General features: G+C 43.7%; 1 long non-coding RNA gene across 1 annotated transcript in view; it reads right to left on the minus strand.

The window, feature by feature from the left end:
- LOC147825718 (uncharacterized) overlaps nt 1–18,144 on the minus strand; it is a 94,535-nt gene extending 76,391 nt beyond the window's left edge. The window contains exons 1-2 of the long non-coding RNA XR_015440441.1: nt 15,582–18,144; nt 12,776–12,852 (exon numbers count right to left, since the gene is read on the minus strand). This is a non-coding gene — a long non-coding RNA (uncharacterized LOC147825718). The remainder of the gene's footprint in view (nt 1–12,775; nt 12,853–15,581) is intronic.
- Between the last annotated feature and the right edge of the window lie 1,587 nt (nt 18,145–19,731).

Raw genomic sequence — 19,731 nt, forward strand, 5'->3', positions numbered from 1 at the left:
CCCTTTCTCCCCTGAGGTGAGGGTATTGCGTGTCCTGGACAAGAGTAGTAGATGCAACTCTGCAATATCCCTTCAAATGGATATGGCCTCTGGGGCATCTGATGGAGACTGCCTCAAGAGAGATCTCTTGGGAAGCAAAGAAGGAGGAGAAGTGATAGTTTTGAATTTGCATGTACATAGTTTGCCACAGGAGACTTTGCAGGCTCTGGTCTGTGAGCTAGGTAAAAAAACACTCACCTGCCAGCCAGAACAGCCCATCTCCTGTGTCCAGGCCATGCTCCCCAGCAGGGCACTAGGGAGACTCCCTGACAAAGAGCAGAATCACTTCTTCCCATGATGTTTAATCGCTTTGGAAAGTCCACTTCCAGCCTTCTAAAGCAACTCCCAGCCTTCTCATCTCCTTACTGTGTTTTTTGACTGCCCCCCTTACTGGGCATCAAAGGGCCCTTCTCTGGGTGGGTTCCTTGGTAGTATGTGATGAAGCAGAGGTGCCTGAGCGGGAAACCTCAACCCCAGCAGAAAAAAATGATAGCCCCTTGGGGGAGTGGGCAGTCTGTCTCTATTTTCTCACACTCTATGTACTTCACCTTATTCTCTGAAGGTGGAAAAGAGGATCAGGTGATTATAGAAATCATACACAACAATTTTAACAAATAAGAAACAATAGGGCTAGTGTGCACGGCATGGAGTGGAGTCAGAGATAGGGTGTATATATCTGGTTCAGTACCATACAGTCCTACAAATTGCCAGAAGCCATCCAGAAGTTTGGCCCAGAGCTTCCTAGTGGCCAAACCAAAATGAGAAACACAACCCCATGGGCAGATGACTCACTGGTTTTAAAAGATTCAACATAAATTTTAAAATAGGAAAAAACTTCAAGTTTGAAAAGAAAAATGTGAACAAAATTTGATATGTTAAGATTCAGAAGCCAAGAATTGAGGGCATCTTTTTAAAAGTCAGATTGTCTTTCCAAGACTTTGCTTGATTTTTCAAGCAATGTAAATCTTTGAAAATGTCATTCGAAATTCTGATGCTGTTTTTAGTTATAAGGAGGACAAAAAAAAAATAAGATACAGCAAAATAGTATTGTCTGCACATCTTAAATGCCGAGCAGCTGAGAAAGAGAATGTACTCACTGTGTTGAACTACATTTACACGACTGAATTGGCTGATTTGTATCATCATTTTGGAGCCATTAAAATTTCTACAAGGCAGCTAAATGAATTTTCTGACCATTTGGGGCCATTTAAAGTATTAACTGGTGGGGCCGGGGATTTAGCTCAGTGGTTCTGGCGCCTGCCTCACAAGCGCAAGGTCCTGAGTTCAATCACCGGTACCAAAAAAAAAATATTAATTGGTATCATGCATTTAGTGTGAGGTCACACTTTGGTATTCTAAAAAATTATTTTTAAGAATCTTTTTTAAAGAATATTTCTTGCTGCTCCTACTAGCTGGGAATTACCTGCAATAATTACATATACTCTTGAAATGATCAGAAGTCAGAATTCTTAGCCCCCTCTTTGTACCTATTTCATATGAGTGGTCATCTTTTTTTTCTCCAAAGCAATTTATAATAATGATAATACGTATATCAAAGGAACAGAGAAAATGAAGAGACAGCCACTCTCAGACAAGGAGTATATATTCTTGTCCTGCACCCTCAGAGAAGGAAATGTCTTTAAATACTAACAATTTGACTCCATCCTGTGGTCTGTCCTGGTCTGGGTGCTTCCTGGGGACTCACATTAAAGAATTCAATGGGCAGGTTTGAAAATTCAGAAAAGGGAAAATTAAATTCCTAGAGATAGTCAAGAATATCTTATTCATAAAGAGCCTTTTTTGTAGGAGCTTGGAAACCCGTAATATAACCTTCAAAGTAAAAACAGTTTGTTGCATTAGTTCTGCTTAGCTGACCGTGAATACTAATTGCAGGAAGAATTAACTGTGCCCAATACCTGGAGGCAGAAGCATACAAAGGTGGCCAGAGAAGACAAACAATGAATGAGGTAAAAATGAGCATCCATACTCCTATTCAGCTCAACATGATCGGCAACAAAACCCTAAATTACAATGAAGTCAGTATCTGCCTGTTGCCTCCAGAGATTAGAAGAGGCAGTTGCACAGAGATTGGATGGGGGAAGGGGGGGGGATAATACATGTGTTTGCTCATGTTTCTCTTATTCAGATTATCTTCTTTTACCTTCTTTTTTTTTTTGGTACTGGGGATCAAACTTGGGACCTCACGCTTGTGAGGCAGGCGCCGGAACTACTGAGCTAAATCCCCAGCCCTTACCCTCTTTTTCTATATCCCAATTTCCGCAATTCCTCCACAGGATCAGGAACTTCATTATTGTTGGTCAAGCATCTGATTTTATGCCACATCTTATCTCCACATGAGAGATAACCTGGTTGATGGAAAGAGGGCTTTGAGAATGAGGGTGGGCTTGGATGTGAGTTTCTGTTCTACAACTTCCTGAGTCACTAAACTTCTCTGAGCCTCAGTTTCCTCATCTGTAAACTGGGAGCATTAATGGCCAGAATGTGGAATTCTGAAGATAAAATGAGGCCACTAGGGAATCCCTCTGGGCAATACAGCTGTGTACAGCCATGTTATATACTGAAAAGTGGGGGAAAACAGTGATGTGCTAGAATCCGCTCATATATACAAGCTCCCAAGAGCTAATTATTAAGTTATCAGGAATTTTGCAAGCCAAAAGTGTTCAACACTGTCATTACTAAAAATTAATTTGTTGGTAGCATAGCTCAGTGGTAGAGCACTTGACTGGCATGTGCAACCCAGAACTTAAAAAAAATTAACTGATATAAACTTAAATTAATTATATTAAAAATAAAGGTAACAACTACTCAGAACACATCACCTCCTGGTTATTTTGCTGCATTTGATTATTATCTATGTTCTTGAGCTTATTGGCATCCATGCATCTGTATAGTGGAAATACTATCTGCTGGTGCATGCTGCATACCTGCTCCCCAGTGTGCCTTCATACTGGCAGCTTGGAATCAATGTTTGCCAATTTCCACGGCAGATGTATTTACATCACAGAAATGGGCAAACACCCCTCCAAATGAAGGCTTTTCTTTCACCAGGCAGCTGAATGTTCAACATTTACTTGAACTCCAGTGGAGAAAACATCCAGGTAGAGGTGATATAATGAGGCTTTACACAGACCAGAGACTGGAGGTGTAGTGAGAGCCCTGCAAACTTCCCTAACCTCAGGCCACTCCTCCCAGAGGTCCAGCTGTTCTGTACTTGAATCCCAATAGAACACCTCTCCCACAAGGCCCCAGTGAATTCCAAAGTTGTTCAAGTCGGTTTCGGCATCCCAGCCTTAGCCAATGAGCAAGACACAAGATCAATGAGAACATTGCTTTACTGCTTTTTCTCTTTGGGATCATTTTGACTGATTCTTAGCTAAGCATTATAATAACGCCCTAATCACTAGATGGGCATTTTTTAAACCTCTGTATAATACACTATGTATCTGGGAGATATGCCTGCTATTTCTTCCTCCTCACCAAGAACAATGGAGCATGGGTAATGTTGGCTGGGTCCCACAGTCCCCTCCACTTACCCAGCAGTACTTGGTACAGCTCAGGCTGACATTTATAACTACTCCAGGCTGTGTGTTAATTACCGTGACACCACACCAATGATCCAATTAGGCCTTAACTGTTTACTTAAGAGAAAGCTCTGTTCATCAAAGGAAGAGCAGAGGATGGGAAACCAGAGCTTTGCCATGTCAGGTGATCCACGAGCTTGTTCTTACACTTCATGTGGCCTCCCAGCCCATCCAGGTTTCAAAAAACTCGACACGCCTTCAATTTTCAATTTTCTTCTTCAATAAAAACTGAAACTCCACTTGCTTGCTTGTTTTCCATACTCTTCCTCCCCACTCCAATTTCCTCCATACTTCCATCTCCTATGTTTATTTTCTTTTCTTTTTTAATACTGGGGATTGAACCCTGGGCCTCGTGCATGCTAAGCAACTGAGCTACATTTTAAATTTTACTTTTTAAATTCTAAAACAAGGTGTTGGTAAGTTTTCCAGCCTGATTTTGAATTTGAAATCCTTCTGCCTCAGCCTCAGTATGGGATTACGGATCTGCATCACCACACTTAGCTTTATTTTCCTTTCAATAATCATTTTCAGCATAATGCAGTTGCAACCTCTTCAAATCTGCTGATTTCTGGGGTATTGAGACGGCAGAAGTTCCCTAAATAGAAAAGCAATACTGCTACTGGAAAGCCATTCATTCCAAGCAGTTCTCTCCACTGATGGCAACAGGTGGGATTGCTCAGAGCATGCAAGCACAGAAAGATAAACTTAAATACAGATTGAACATGAAGCACATGTGGTGACTGAAAAATTTGTCACTAACTCTCCACACCACAGCTCTTCCATTAGGTCCCACCTTTTTTCTCAGGGCTGAAGATCGAACCCAGGGCCTCACACATGCTGGGCAAGTGCTCTACCACTGAGAGGCACCCCCAGCTGAGATCCTACCTCTAAAGCAAACAGAGGGAGGAATCCAAGAATTGCTAAGAAGTGTGTCCCAGAAGGTACACAAATTCAAGTTCAAATTTTTATAGCCTGAAAATCCTGAATATATTCAATTTCCCATTGGCACACACTCCTGAATTAGGATTTGAAAAACAAGCTATATATGTAACTTGCCATCTGATCTATTCAATAACCTCAAAACAGGTCAGCCAGCATACAAAGTGTATACAAATACGCAGGTCTACAGACAATCCATTTCTCAAGAGTAATTTGTGTGACCACAGGTCAAGATCCCTATCCAAGTTAGGTGTGGCCACACAGGCCTGTAATCTCAGCACTCCAGGAGGCTGAGACAGGAGGTTTGCAAGTTCAAGTCCAGCCTGGGCAATTTAGTGATTTAACAAGATCTTGTCTCAAAGTAAAAAGTTAAAAATATCTGGGGATATAGCCCAATATGAAGGCCCTGTTCTGAGTTTACACCCCAGTACCCTAAAAAAAACTCAAAACCAACCCCAAAATGAGACACTATTCTAAAGCTTCATTTTCCCCCTCAAGGCTTACACTGGTATGACATAACATACCCTTTTACAATTTAGCATAAAGAGTTAAACTACAGCCTAACTTGGCCTGCCACCCATTTTTATATGGCCTTTGACCTCAGACTGCTTTTTACATTTTTTAAAGGTTTCTAAAAGTCAAAAGAAGAATATTTCAGGACATGTCAAAAGGATATAAAATTCCAATGTTAGTGCCCATCAATAAAGTTTTATTAAAACACAGCCTGGGCCAGGGATGTAGCTTAGTAGTGCTGCATCTGCCTGGCAAGAGCAAGGTTCTGAGCTCAATCCCCAATACCAAAAAATAACTAAATACATACATACATACATACATACATACATACATACATACCCACCCTGTGCTCAGTCATTCATGTGCTATCTGTGACTATTTTCACATGTCAGAACAGTGTTGGGTAGTTGAGACAGAGAGTGTGCAGCCTGCAAAACGTAGAATATTTCCTATCTAGCCCTTGGCATGAAAAGCTTACTGGCCCCTGCTTTCAGGCTGCTGAAAATATTACTCTGTTTAGATTGCCATGACAAAATACCAGGAATTGGGTAATTCAAACAATGTTAATTTACTTTCTCACAGTTCTGGAGAGTAGAAGTCCAAGATCAGGGTGCCAGCAGGGTGAGTGTCTGGTGAGACCTCTTCCCCTGGATTGCAGACAGCTGCCTTCTCACTGTGTGCCCGTTTGGCCCTTCCTAGGTGTATGTGTACAGAGAAAGAGAGAGCTCACAGTGTCTCAACCCTAGCACCATATCCCTGGAGCCTAGCACTGAGCTTGGCCCACTGGGGACACTCAGCAAGTATATGCTGAGTGAAGTCACCCCCTCAACCTGCCTGCACTTCATTCTCATAAGTATTCACCACTCTTAATTGACATATGTTCATATCGGTCACCTTAGACTAGACTACAGGTTCCCTGGAGAAAAGCTTCTGTCTTCTCAAACTGTATCCACTGGTCCTCTTACAGCATCTGCCTCAGACTATGTGCTCAACAAAGGTAGCTCTTTTCAAATTATACGGTCTTGAGAATGTTTAAAGCAACACTTTAAATTATCTGAGGAAAGAAACTGAATTTGCTATTGAAGCAGTGTTTTAGCTGGTTAAATTGTCCCTTAAAATATCTTAGAGTCACTAGAAGATAGAAGTTGCTCCCAGGAAGCAAGACAATGCAAATTGCTTTATTAATCATGTAAGAAGTCAGGGGTGGAGTCCAACCCAAGGAAGAAATATCTGACTTTCCAAGGTTATATTTGATACATTCAGTTGTGCTGCCTCTTGAGAAAACACTGATTCTGGGTGGTGGGCTGTTTTATTAACTTTCTTTCTGTGGATTCCTTTTGTTTCTGCTCAAATTGTACAACCCTGAGAATGGAAAAGGGCTCCCTCTACATTTAGTATATGTGGTGCCGAAGCGAGCACCTCCCTCTACATTTAAATTTGTCTCCTTTGGAAAACTGGGCCAAATTCATGGTGATTGCATACAGGATAAATTCTACCCTGGGGAGCACCAAAGGACTCTGGACTGTCAGAATATCTTGTCATGTTGGAAACTGTGCAGGTCTTCAGAGTCCAGATGAAGAAAAGTATGGAGTTTCAGCTACCTTGGAAAACAGCAGGTGAAGAGGAGGGTGTCATGCTAGATCCTAAAATGGAATGTTGACCAAGTCATTCTCTCCAAGTTGACCTCAAGGTCAAAGTCTAGTAGAACAATAGGTAGCTAAGTAAGTACTTATTTAATGACAGTAATGAAGAAGAACCAGGAACAGTCTACAGGAAACCCTAACCCAAACTTTAGGGCTCAGGGATAGACAATAAGAGTTAAGCAAGCCGAGGATGAATGGTAGAGAGGAGGTTTACACTCAGGTAGGAGGAACAGCATGTGCAGAGCTCAGACATAAGAAGAGGCTTAGTATCTTCCGGGAAATACATAAAGCTAGGTGCGGTGGGATCACAGAGGAGGAGTCTACTGTGCCCCCGCCCAATACCCTAGATGAAACAGCTCAGAGCCCTTGGCACACACCTCACTCACCCTGGAAACACAGCCCTTTAGTTAGCATCTTAAATCAACATGTGGCATCCCCTTCTCGTGCCAGGGCCTCAAGGGAAGCCTGGTCTAACACCTTACTGAAGGAAACACATGCAATGCCCAGATCCCTCCATTTGGCTGCAACATCCCAAGCACAAGAGCTGTTCTCTATTTGTTCACTGCCGTGTATATATCCCTGGCACTGAGTACAGTGCCTGGCAAATAGTAGGTGCTCAACAATTATAATTGTGGAATGAATAGAAGCCAGCAAGGAAGGAAGGATGCTGTTGACCTCCCCACATGATTCCCTTTTGTAGTCACCCTATGCAGTTGTCTGTACGCATGCTCATACCTGGTGGTTACATAATTTCTAAAAGCTCACGGTTATTCTTGAAACCATCTCTTTGAGAATCAGTGTCAAATCTTTGGGTGACCTTTCCATTTTGTTGAAAGTGTGGGCTTCATTTGCCAGAGTCCATTCATAATGAAGCCACAGAGAAGACAGGTAATAGTGTGGGAGGGGCCCTAGATCTCATCTAAGTTCCCTGTGATTCTCGCTATTTCCCCATGCTTTTTTCTACACACTAGCTGTATTGTAACTTGAAATGGAACTGGTCAGGGTCTTTCCACCTTCCATATCAATGAGGCTATAGTTTAATTAAAAGTAGAATAACATTTACATACATAATCATCACACCTCAACAAGAGGCCACTAAGAGCTTCTTATGAATGCATGTCCTGCCGCCACTTTGGCATCAGTTTCCTGAAACATTCCTGAAGATTTGCAGATTTTCTGTTTAAGTGATATTCATAGGCTGTATCAATGAGAAATCTTGTTGAATTAAAATATGTGTCTGAGGGCCGGGGATTTAGCTCAGTGGTTTCGCTGACTGCTAGGACCCGAGTTTGATCCCCGGTACCAAAAAAAAAGAAAAGAAAGAAAATATGTGTCTGAGGCTTAAAAGAGACCCTTTCGGTGTCAGCTTCTCATATTTGGGACAAAAGAGATCATGATCCTATACATAAAGATAATAATTTACATGCACATAAATGTTTAGCACTTTTCTTTCAAACAGCGCTATTTGTGTGGGCAGAGGGTAGTACCAGGGATTGAATCCAGAGCCTTCTCACTGAGCTACATCCCTGGCTCTTTTTTACTTTTTATTTTGAGGTAGGGTCTCACTAAATTGCTGAGAATGGGTTTGAACTTGTTATTTTCCTGTCAAGGCTTCCTAGAATGCTTGAATTAAAGGCCTGTGCCACCATGCCAGCTTCAAATAGCATTGCCTGGCTTGATCCAGGTTTGTAAGGTTAATGGAGCAACCAAGTTTCAGTTCATAACTCAATGTCCTTTCTACCACTTTATATCATAAGACAACACATCCTAAGGTTTCTCTGGAATCGTTTGCTAAAAATTAGCATCACTTAGGTACAGAGTGATATTCTTAGTGAGGAAACCACAGGGATATATATAAGATAGCCATTATAAGACTTCAAGAGTCAGAGAATACTAGAAGGACCATGGATCAGAGAAAAGACACTTGAATAAGGCTAAGTTCCAATTCCAGCTCTGTCACTAATTACCTTCATGAATCATGGACCAGTTATCTTAGGTCCTTGTCTCTGGTAAACATCTGGGGTTTCTTCAGCAACTATTCCCTAGGCTTCCATTTGGGGTCCTCATGGATTCAAGAACAATGACACTAAGGCAGGAGGACTGCCATGAGTTCGAGGTCAGCCTGGGCTACATAGCAAGACCCTGTCTCCAAACAACAACAACAAAAAGACTCAACACCAGCTCCAGGGATAGCACAAGTGACCTCAGTTAAGCCCATCAGCCCATTCTTGATTTATCCATGGCCATGTGACCAAAGCTACTTCAATCAGAAAGAACTCCAGGACTCTGGAAGGGAATGCTGGGTCACAGATATCCCATTGGATGTGAGTGAGGAAGTATGGTATCCTGGGAGCTGCTGGTAGACACCTTGGAAACAGCAAGGGAATTGGCCTGAGGAAGAAGCAGACACTCTAGAGGGCAGAGACATGAAAAGAAACTGAGTCTAAACCAGGGATGGTGCCACATGCCTATAATCCCAGTACTGCTGGAGGCTGAGGTAGGAGGATTACAAGTTCAAGTCCAGCCTGAGCAACTTAGAGACTTAGCAAGACCCTGTCTCAAAAAAGGTTTCGGGATGTAGGTCAGTGCAAGGCCCTGATCCAATCTCTGGGGGGAAAGGGTACCTTTCTCAAATGCGAAGGGGATCAAGAGATTAGAATAGAAAGGAGTCAGAAGGGGTTGAGAAAAGAATTAAGATATGCTGTGTACATGCACCAGTCCTCATGAGGAATGTAATCATTATGTACTACAAACATGTACTAATAAAAAATAAAATTAAAAGAAAAAGAAACGGGGTCCAAGATAACCTGGTGAATCTCTAACTCAAATCTGCCATTAACCTGAATCTTCAAGCACTTGTAACAGTACATTACTGTTTAAACCGATCTGAATTAAGTTTCCTGTTAACAGTAACCAAAAACATGATTCCCAATGCCTCTTCGACTGTAAAATGACAGTAGTCTGTGCAAGCGCAAGTACCCAAGTTTGATCCCCGGTACCAAAAAAAAAAATGACAGTAGTAGCATTCACCTTTATTAGTGTGTTGGGACGCTCGGGTAACTTATAAGAATGCCTGGCACAGTCATGTCCATGGCAAGTGAGCTTTCTAATCCATTTATGAACAGCCAGGTTCATCACATCATTCTTTTCCTCACTCCAACATCTAGTTCTTTGTGCCCAAAGAAGCCAAGATCTTTCAAAGATAAATATCACATTTAACCAGAGGTCTCCCAGACAAACCACACTGCCCACACTATGCATGGGCTCATTTAGGAGGTGTTATTTTTAAACTGTGTCATATTAGAACTGCTTTAGCAAGAGGGCAGAGTTATGCGGTCATAATCATCTCACTCATCATTTTCTGGCATTTGGTGATTTTACCAGCTTTCCCCCAGTATCCCCTGGGTTAGTGTCCTTAGCCTATTATGTAATGATATTTCAGGGTCTGGGAGATGAATAGCTCTCTGTGTAAAATATGGCAGGGGATCTATACCCCTAAGCTCCGATAATTAGTTTTTAATGTAACTACAATTCTTCTGAGGAGATGTTTTTGCGCTCTAAAATCTTCTTAAAAGCATCCCTTAGGCTGAAATTAAGTTGGAAGGAGTGTCGTGGAGTCTGTAGCAAGGGGTGAGCCGGCTCAGGTTACCAGCCAGCCTGACATGATTCATGGGCCTTGGGCAGTGAGCAGCCCAGCCTGGCCTCCTACTCACCTCTGTGGCCAGACCTGTTCCTGCACGCAGCCGCCAAGGCAAAGGGCGAGAATGCATTTCATCTACGAACATGACACCCAAGTAATGGTTACAAATGTGTTTCTGGGGGGGGGGGGGGTGGCCGGGTGGGGACCCCAAGGGAGGCAGGGAGGGAACAGGGTGAGCGCACCTACCAGGGCCTCCTTTATCACTGCATCGAAGAGCTTTTCTCTATTCAGACAACTGGAGGTTTCTTTTCTATTACATCAACAAATATTGATTTCACTTAAAATACTTAAAATTCATAAGGGACCCCAGCCAATCTGTTCCTTAGGAAAAAATCCCAGATTCCTCCTGGAAATCCTTAGAGCCCCAGGCCCTGTCTATGGATTTTCAGTATCATGCACTACTCTCCCTCACCATGTAGGTAAGAAGGCCTTCGTATTTCATTTGGGTAGTCTCAAAATTAAACTTGCTTAGTCTATGCAAAACCAAACAGGCTGTCTTGGTACACAAGTAGCACTACAGATGCTCTGAAGGGTGCCGTAGCTGGATCCCATCTATCATAACGTTGTTATTAGCAACTGTGCGAGTAAACCAACATATGTTTAACTAGCTGCACAGGGGAAAGCATATGGGAACCAGCATAAACATGAAGAGCCAGAGGGGATGGGGTACCACAAAATGCTAAATTCTCTGTGAATTCCAAAGAAATTCCAAATCCCCAAATGTCCAGCAGGTCTATGAAAACATTTCCTTTCTCTTTGCCTGAAGCCACCCTTAGAAAAAACTTTAAAGTGTTTTTGAAACCAATACAAACTGGAGGGCTTCGCTTTGATCATTAGACACACAGAGATGGGTGGGGTAGCTCTCTGCCAAGGCTGCTGTGTCAGGTGAGGGCCCCTAATTGGTACTGAGCCAAGGGAGTGCTGAAGGCTTAGTTCTTCCTCCTAGTGTGAGATTTCTGTGGTCATGAACAGAGTCCCAGTGGCACTGCAGGGACAAAGAGATGAGAGAAGACAGCAATCAGTTTGCAAAAAGTGCAAACAAGATTTGACCACATTGCTTTCATATCAAAAAATGAGAAATGGACTTTCAATCTAATTCAGAAAGGACCTTCTACAGGAGCACATGCTAAGATGATTTGGGCGTGTCACTTTCTGATCACCCAACATGATACAAAACAGAATTTAAAATCTCCCATGAGTGGATGGGCCGTGAATCCTTTCCTCTGTATTCTGAAATTGACCCTTCTAGGGTGGGAGAGTAAGAGGAACCGCTGATCACTAAGGAGTTCTTGCTGTGCTGATGTGTTCTGACGATGGCTGAAGACAGATCTGTAAACTCTAAGTCTCAAGGATCTCAAATCCATCCATCTAAGCAATGGAGTAGGGAAATGGGGAGTTGTACCTGGAGAGGCGCTTTCACACCACAGAAGAACTACCTGTCTCAGTCTGTCCCAGCTGCTGCTACAAAGGTACTGTAAGCTGGGTGGCTTATAAATAACGAACATTTATTTCTCACAGTTCTGGAGGATGGGAAGTCCAAGAACAAGGTGCTGGCAGGTTACGTGTTAGGCGGCAGCCAATTCCTTATAGACAGCACCTTCTCAGTGTGTCTTCATGTGGAGGAAGACAGTAAACAAGTGCTTTTAGACATCCTTTATAAGGGCCTTAATCTCTCTCATGACCTATTCGCCTCCCAAATATCCCCCTCTTAACACTATCAGACTGGGAATTAGGTAGGTTTCAACCTGAAGGCTAAGGCACTCACTCAGATCATACACTGCCTTTGATGTTTGTGGAATGTTCACAGAAAAGAGTGTGTCTTAATTATTGGGTCATTTCAGAGGCCAGAGCAAGGACCAATGGTTTTAAAGTAGAAAAAATAAACTGAAGCTCCATAAACCAAGAACATTCTAAGATTTGGGCCACCAAACTAAAGAATGAGAGTCTATGAAAATTGAGATGGCCTCCAGGAAGCTGGAGGCAGGTGACAAAAGGATGAAGATTGTGGCCTGTGTTTTTCCGATCTCTTTGCCATCTGCTCACTGGTGTTACTTCATTACTTCTTCTGAGGATATACTGATATCTTGTCAATTGCAAAAGAGGAAAACCCAAGCAAATGGCTGATGAATGAAGAGCCAAGATGCAACTCTGCTAGACCAACTCTGATACTCATGAGTTTCACCACCAGAGTGCCCATCCCTTCTACTACAGAAGGGGTTCCTACTTTCTAAAAGTAGACTCAATTATCCCTCTTTTAGGTTTATATCTAAAATGTTCCCCCAAAGCCTCATGTGGTGGGGCTATAGGAAGGTGATGGATCATGGAGATGTGATACTCACCAGCGGATTAGTGGGGCCGGGGATTTAGCTAGTGGTTCCACCGCCTGCCTCCCAAGCTCAAGGTCCCGAGTTCGATCCTAGTACCAAAAAAAAAAAAGGTCATGTGACCAATGGATTCATCCACTGATGAGTTTATTGCCAAATGTGATGTTAGGAGGTAAATCCTGGTGGGAGAAGGTGGGTCACTTGGGGCGTGGCCTGGGTCTATCTCCCTACCCACTCCCTTGATCCCTCTCTGCTTCCTGCCTGCCATGCCACGAGCAAACCTCCTCCACCACACCACTCTGTCATGCCACCTGCTTTGGAGCCAGTTGACAATGGACTGAAACCTCTACAAACTATAAGCCAAAATGAACCTCCCCTTCCATAAGTGTGGGTGTTGGGTATTTTGTCCCAGCAACAAAGAAACTAACTAATACACCCTCCTAAATTCCTTCTAACTACCAAGCTAAATATAACTGCTAAAACTTACAGATCCCCTCCGGGGGAAGGTAAGACTCTTGTGGCCTGGAGTGGCTGGGAGAGGAGTGAGATGTGGAGCCTAGTAGAAAAGGCCAGTGTGGATGCATGTGAGAGAGGAGGGATATTCCAACATAGGGGACCAGGGAGAATGAAAAGAAGGAGCCAGAACAGGCCCAGAGAGAAAACTGCAGTGGCTGGAAGACTGATTTGAGTCGGAGCACATAAGCCATAACTTTGGAATGATTGTGGTTGTGGCCAGACTACAGAAAACACTGAACATCAGGATAAGATTTTAGAGTTCATTGGTAGATAAAAAGGAAATCATTGGAAGTTTTAGGGCAGGAAAGGGACACAGTAAAAGCGCCAGTTTAAAAAGATCAGTCTGGCAGCAGGGTTCAGGATGATTGCAACAGATGCACTTGATGAAGGGCAGATCATTTAAGAAACAACAGGGCAGTCTGCTACAACGTATGGAGTTCTAAGTAAGATGTGGGAGGAACCAGTTGTTAAGTAGCTCTGTCATATCATAGATGTACTTCAAAGTGGAAATTTACCTTCTGGGTTAAGGACAAGGCTGCAGATTAGTGCTGATCTCCATAGTAAATGAGATTAGCTAACTTGGCTGTACTGAGTATGTGTACACCGTCTTAGAGCAGCTAGTGAAGTAAATAAAAGACAGACAAATAAAGTTGACCTGGTTGTTTCCTGTAGTAGACAATCTTGGATTATTCTGGTAATCTGCTACCTTAGTGGTCCCCAGTGAACCATACCCCTGCTGTCTGGGCCTTTGTGCGATTCCCTTCACTTGAATTTGGGCCAAGCCTGCAACCTTCTTAACCAATAAAATGCACCGAAGGTGACACCAAGCCTGTTCTGAGCCTAGGCTTCCAGAAGGTTTTTAACTTCTAAGGAGTTCAGTGCTGCCATGTAAAACACCCACCTACCCTACTAGAGACTCCAGATAGAGACATATTGAGGTGGGAACATGACCCTGGTTGGACCTTCCAGCTGAGCCAGAAGACATATAAAATGTAAAAACCATCCTGGCTATTAAGCTGAGGAGACCTCAAACAGAAAAGAAACAAAGCACCCCCATTGTGCTAGGTGCAAATTCTCAACCTACAGGATCGTGGGAATTAACAAAGTTGATTGTCATTTTAATCTACTATTTTGGAGTATTTTCCTATATAATAATAAAAAACAGAAACAGGTATCTCCCAAACTTACTAAAAACTTCTTTCTGTGAGAGCTACTTCTCCCAACCCAGGGGACTATGTTGGTGATACCGAACTCTGCCCTTGACCACGAGATTGGCCTTAGGATGGAGGTTAGAATTGAAGCTGGAGTATATTTATCCTGGCCCCTGAGACTGACTGGAGTCAATCTGGAGACAAGTAAACTCTCCAGGTTATGGGGAAGCCATCTTCCGCTATGAGATGTGGCTGAAAGGTTCAAGAGACATGACCCTCAGTGCATGACCCTTTCCAATTCCTGCTTCCCCTCCCTCTGCGGACTTGCAGTAATTTGAGTAATCTTGAATTGCTTACAGTGCCCATTTTTCTTTACTGCAGTATGGAGTGGGCTTCTCTTACTAGCTGTGTGTGTGTGTGTGTGTGTGTGTGTGTGTGTGTGTGTAAGAATTTTTCCATGTACCCTTTCCCCATTAAGAAAAAAAAAAACTCCTTAATTGAATAAACCCCTTTCCAGTTGAATACAGTTAAACTGGGTAGTAAGGGTAGATTTGGTCTCACAATACCAACTTGGAGGGAAGGACCAATCCATAGGTCAAGAGTCAAAAGTGATCATCCCACCTATGTCACACTGGGAGATTTTCCAATCAATACCAGAAAAAGATCGCTTCAACCTAGGAAGAGCCATCCTTTGGTTGCCTCTGAGAATGCCAGTGCTGTAGATCACAGAGACTGGGCCTTAAAGCTCAAAGTTTCTCCAGGATGCACAAGCAAATGAGCAGAAGACTGTTGTGACAGATGTGGTTATAAAGTTCCCACCAAGTTCAAGCAAACTAAACTTTTCCAATCCATCATCAGAGGCGGGAGGGTCAGACCCATTCTTTGGTGACAAGAGCAATTATTAGCAGGGGAAGAAACCTATAACTTTCAGCTGGCAGCTTCTTCTCTTAATTTGCTTTCAGGCAGCTAAGCTGTGGTCCCAGGGTATGGGGAATTGGGTTAAACTGACACCATATCTTACTTGGACATTGAGAAATGTGTCCTGAGGTGTAATGGACCCAGAAGACATGGGACCCAACCAGTATGGGGGAGATGTCATGTTGGCTATCTGCATGGGAGATTCTTCCCATTTCTAGGGGTGCCTTACCACTTACCTGGTCATGAACTTTATTTTCCATTCTGCCCATTCCTGTCCAGGGAAGTGTGTCAGTACCAAGGCAGGTGACATTGGTATCCCCTTTCCCTTGCCAGTCCTATGCTTGCTGGTCCTAGAAGAGAGAGCTTAGGTATTGCTGAGGCTGGAAACATGCATTAAATTGGTTATTAAATGACACACGCAGCATTAAGGCAACCCTGAGTCTTTGAACACACCCCCTTTCTGCAACTACCGTGCATATAGAGCCCCACAATCCAACAAGCATTTTAGCATAGAATCGTTTGATGATGATGATGATGATGATGATGATGATGATGATGATGACAACCACGATGACATCTAATATTTATGTACCAGACACTCCTACTAAATGTTTTGCATCTGCTAAGGCATTTCAGCCTTACAGCAGCTCTATGAATAGGGATGTCATCATCCCAGAGAACAGATGAGGAAATCAAGGCCCGGGGGGAAGTCACTCACTTTTGAGGCCATACAGCTAAGAAATGGCAGAAGCACAAAGTGCTCACGGAACAGCCTGAATCTAAAGTCTGCTCCCCGCTTTTTGAGTCAGGGTCATGCTATGGAGTTCAGGCTCCCCTTGAACTTACTTGAACCCACTGAAGACTACTAGGCTTGTCTTGAACATGCAGTGATCCTCTTGCCTCAGCCTCCCAAATGCTGGGATTACATGTGCTACCACATCTGACTAAAGTTCTCTTCTTTAGCCAATCTTTATTTACAGATGTATACTTCAGTGGAGCGACTGCAGGGAGGCCCTGTATCCTCTCGTAATGGCTCTGGAACTTCTGTGACCTTTTCTACAGCACAAGCCCCACAGCTGGCCTACAGTGGAGAGCCACAGGGGCAGGGGCAAATGAGAGGCAGGTCAGAGTAAGGGCAGTCAGGAAGGAGGGAGGAACAGGGGGAAGAGACCCTCATCCCCATCCTCCTCCTTCCAAACACCCTGAGACCATTTCCAGATGAAAGTGAAAGTGCCGAAAGGAAGCCAGATGTTCTGTCTGAAAGGCAGGTAACTCCCACCCCGAAGCCTCATCCAACAGTCCCAAAGGATCTTCTCTTTTGCTTCTCTCCAGCCCCTGCAACTCAGTAGCTGGTCTACATCAGCGGTTCTCAAACAGGTTGATTTTTCTACCTTAAAAGCATTTCACAATGTCTGAGGACATTTTGGGTTGTCATATCAAAAGAAGGGTGCTACTAGTGGCACAGTTTGTAACAGCTAAAACTTAGAAATAGCCCAAGTGCCCATCCACTGGAGACTGGATAAAGAAGAGGTGGGTTTTTTTATAACATGGAGTACTACTGAGCCATAAAGAATGAGAAACTACAGACATTTATAGCTAAATGGATGCACATTCAGGCCATACTCTTAACTGAAATAAATAGGACACACGTGTGTAAATACCGAATAGTTTCTCTGGTGTGAGAAACTAAAAGTGTAAATACGGATAAATGTATAATTAATCATTGAAACAGGAAGAAAAGGTCTAAATGAGTAGGGGAAGTGGGAGGGGTAGGAAAAAAGAAGGAAGGCAAAAGAAAAAATATGAGAAAAGGAAAAAATGGAAGCAAAGTCTTTGTAAATAGGGAAGGGTGGAGGGAGTGAAGGGAGGACAGGGAAATGGGGAAAAAATAAGAAGCAGGTTACATCATGTACAAGTACAAGATCCCAATGATGAATGTAACTGCACTGTATACCTAAAATGTACCAATAAACTAAATGGAAAAAAAAGAGAAATGGGCCAGGGATTTAGCTCAGTGGTTCTGCCACCTGCCTCACAAGTGCAAGGAACCAAGTTCGATCCCCGGTACCCCAAAAAAAAAAAGAGAGAGAAGGGTGCTACTAGCTCCTACTAGACAAAGGCCGAGGATGTTGTTAAACTCACAGGAAGGACAGCACCTCCACAAAAAATAGCTGGTTTAAATTGTGCATAGTGCCCAGCTTGCCCTGCACCAAGCCTCATCATGCTGAAGCCCTCAACAGCTTTCAGGGGGTCCACAGCACCTTCAGATCTGAGAGAAGCTCTTCAGCAGAGTTCATGATCAGGGGCAAATTTGTGTATCAGGCCCTGTTGCCTCTGGGATGTCAGCCCTGGAACCCCCCTAAGAGAAATCGTGGTTCAGGGCCATGGGACAGAAGAGGCAGCTCCATCCTATTTCCATTGTGAAGGGAAAGCATCAGCATCGTGGTTCTCTTACAGACATGAGGCACAGGTATCCTTCATCTCTTTTCATTCTCACAGTGGATGGTGCATGGGGGCAGATTCTTCATCACTGTTGTCCAGATGATCCAACCAGGCTCAAGTGTGGGAAGTAACCATATGAGGCCAGAGGACTTGTCCAAGATCAGACAGCTGCTCGGTCTTCACAAGCACCTTTCCTGTTCCCCGTCAGTCATCTAGCCTACCTTGCTATGGGAAGCCACCTGCCCACATGCCTTGCTCCTGTTAATAAATGAGGACACACTAACTTTCTGTCACATTAAAAAAGATAAATAAACAAAACACCTCCTAGGTCAGCCGTTGCTCCCACCCCACCCTGGCTCATTCAGCCCCCTCCCTCCCATCCCACCTCCACAGCCGGCCCAGCGGTGCACACTGTTGACTCCACCTTCACAGCAGATGCGCAGTCTCACCCCTTCCCTTGCTGCCACCCAGCTCCCACCATCCTCATCCCACCACTGTCGTCTGCGTTCCCCTGTGTCTCACAGCAGCCTTCTCACTGCTCTCCTGCTCCAGCCAGCGCCCTGGCCCAGGGTAAAACCTCGAACGCTGTCCTCAGATCTTGCCACACCCCAAAGCCCTCCAGCACCCCCCAAGGCCAAGTGGGGAGCCTAGATGTGCACCTTCATCAGGCTGTGGAAGTCACCCCAATCTTTGCCCTGACCCCACTGGGGAGGTGGCAAAGAAGGCTGAGTGGGAGCTGGGACTTCATCTCCTCAGAAATAGCAAGGTACTTCCTGACCACCATAGCATCAGAGGGTGGCTCAAGGCTGGGGAGCCCTCACTGGGGTGGTGGGGATCTAGACTTCCACACCACCAGGTATAAAAAGGCCTCTATTCCCCTCCCAGCCTTGGAGGTATCAGCAGACGCCTCAAAGCAGCATGAACCCTACCTCACCCAGCAGGAACAAGGAGGCCCTCACACCTTTGGTATCAGTGCAGGCTAAGTGAAGGACTTGAACTCTACTTCCACCCGGCAGGAAGGAGTTGGTCCCCCTCACGTACTGAAAGGGTGCCAGAGGAAGCCTGCTAAAATAAGTTGGTTTGGGTTTTACTTTGCTGTACTTACAATTGAACATAGGGCCTTGTGCATTCACTCTGCCACTGAGCTACATCCCCAGCCTTTCTTATTTTGTATTTTGAGACCAGGTCTCACTAAGTCACTAAGTTGTCCAGGCGAGGCTCAAACTTCGGGGGCATGGGGTTTGAGATAAGATCTCATATGTAGTTCAGCAGTTTCAATAGCCCAGGCTGGCCTTACAGGATCATCCTGCTTCACCCTCCCAAGTAGCTGAGATTATAGCCATTTGCACTCTGCCCAGCTAAAACAAATTTTGAGACTCAGAGTCTCATAACATCATGCCCCAAATACTGACGTTTTATTTGAAATCACTTCTCATACCAAAGAAGAAGATAGATCTGGAACAGTAGGAATTATCCACTATTGACCAGAGAGAAAATAAGCTGAAAGTAATGAACCTCAGGAACCTATGGAACTATAACAAAAGATCAAATATTTGTGACATTAGAGTATCAGTCAGAGAGGAGAAAGTGGGTAGAGCTTTAAAAAAAATAAGCACTTGAAGAAATAATGGTCAGAAATTTCCTAAATTGGCAAGAGACATAGAACTACAAATTCAGGAAATTCAGCAAACCCCAAATAAAATTAACCTGAAAGAATCCATCTCAAAATACACATCACAGTTAAACTTCTAATAATTTAAATGGAAAGAAAAAATATAGAAAACAGACATAAGAAAATCAACACATACCTTACAGGGGAAAAACAATTCAAATACCAGATTTCTCATCAGAAACCACAGAAGCCAGAAGGAATTGGAATGACGTTTTCCAATACTGGAACAACAGCAAAAGGTAGTCAATGTAGAATTCTATATCCAATGAAAA

This window comes from Heterocephalus glaber, unplaced genomic scaffold (genome assembly GCF_053883595.1).
Source record: "Heterocephalus glaber isolate CG9 unplaced genomic scaffold, H.glaber_assembly_v1.0 deba00001497, whole genome shotgun sequence".
Lineage (NCBI taxonomy): Eukaryota > Metazoa > Chordata > Mammalia > Rodentia > Bathyergidae > Heterocephalus > Heterocephalus glaber.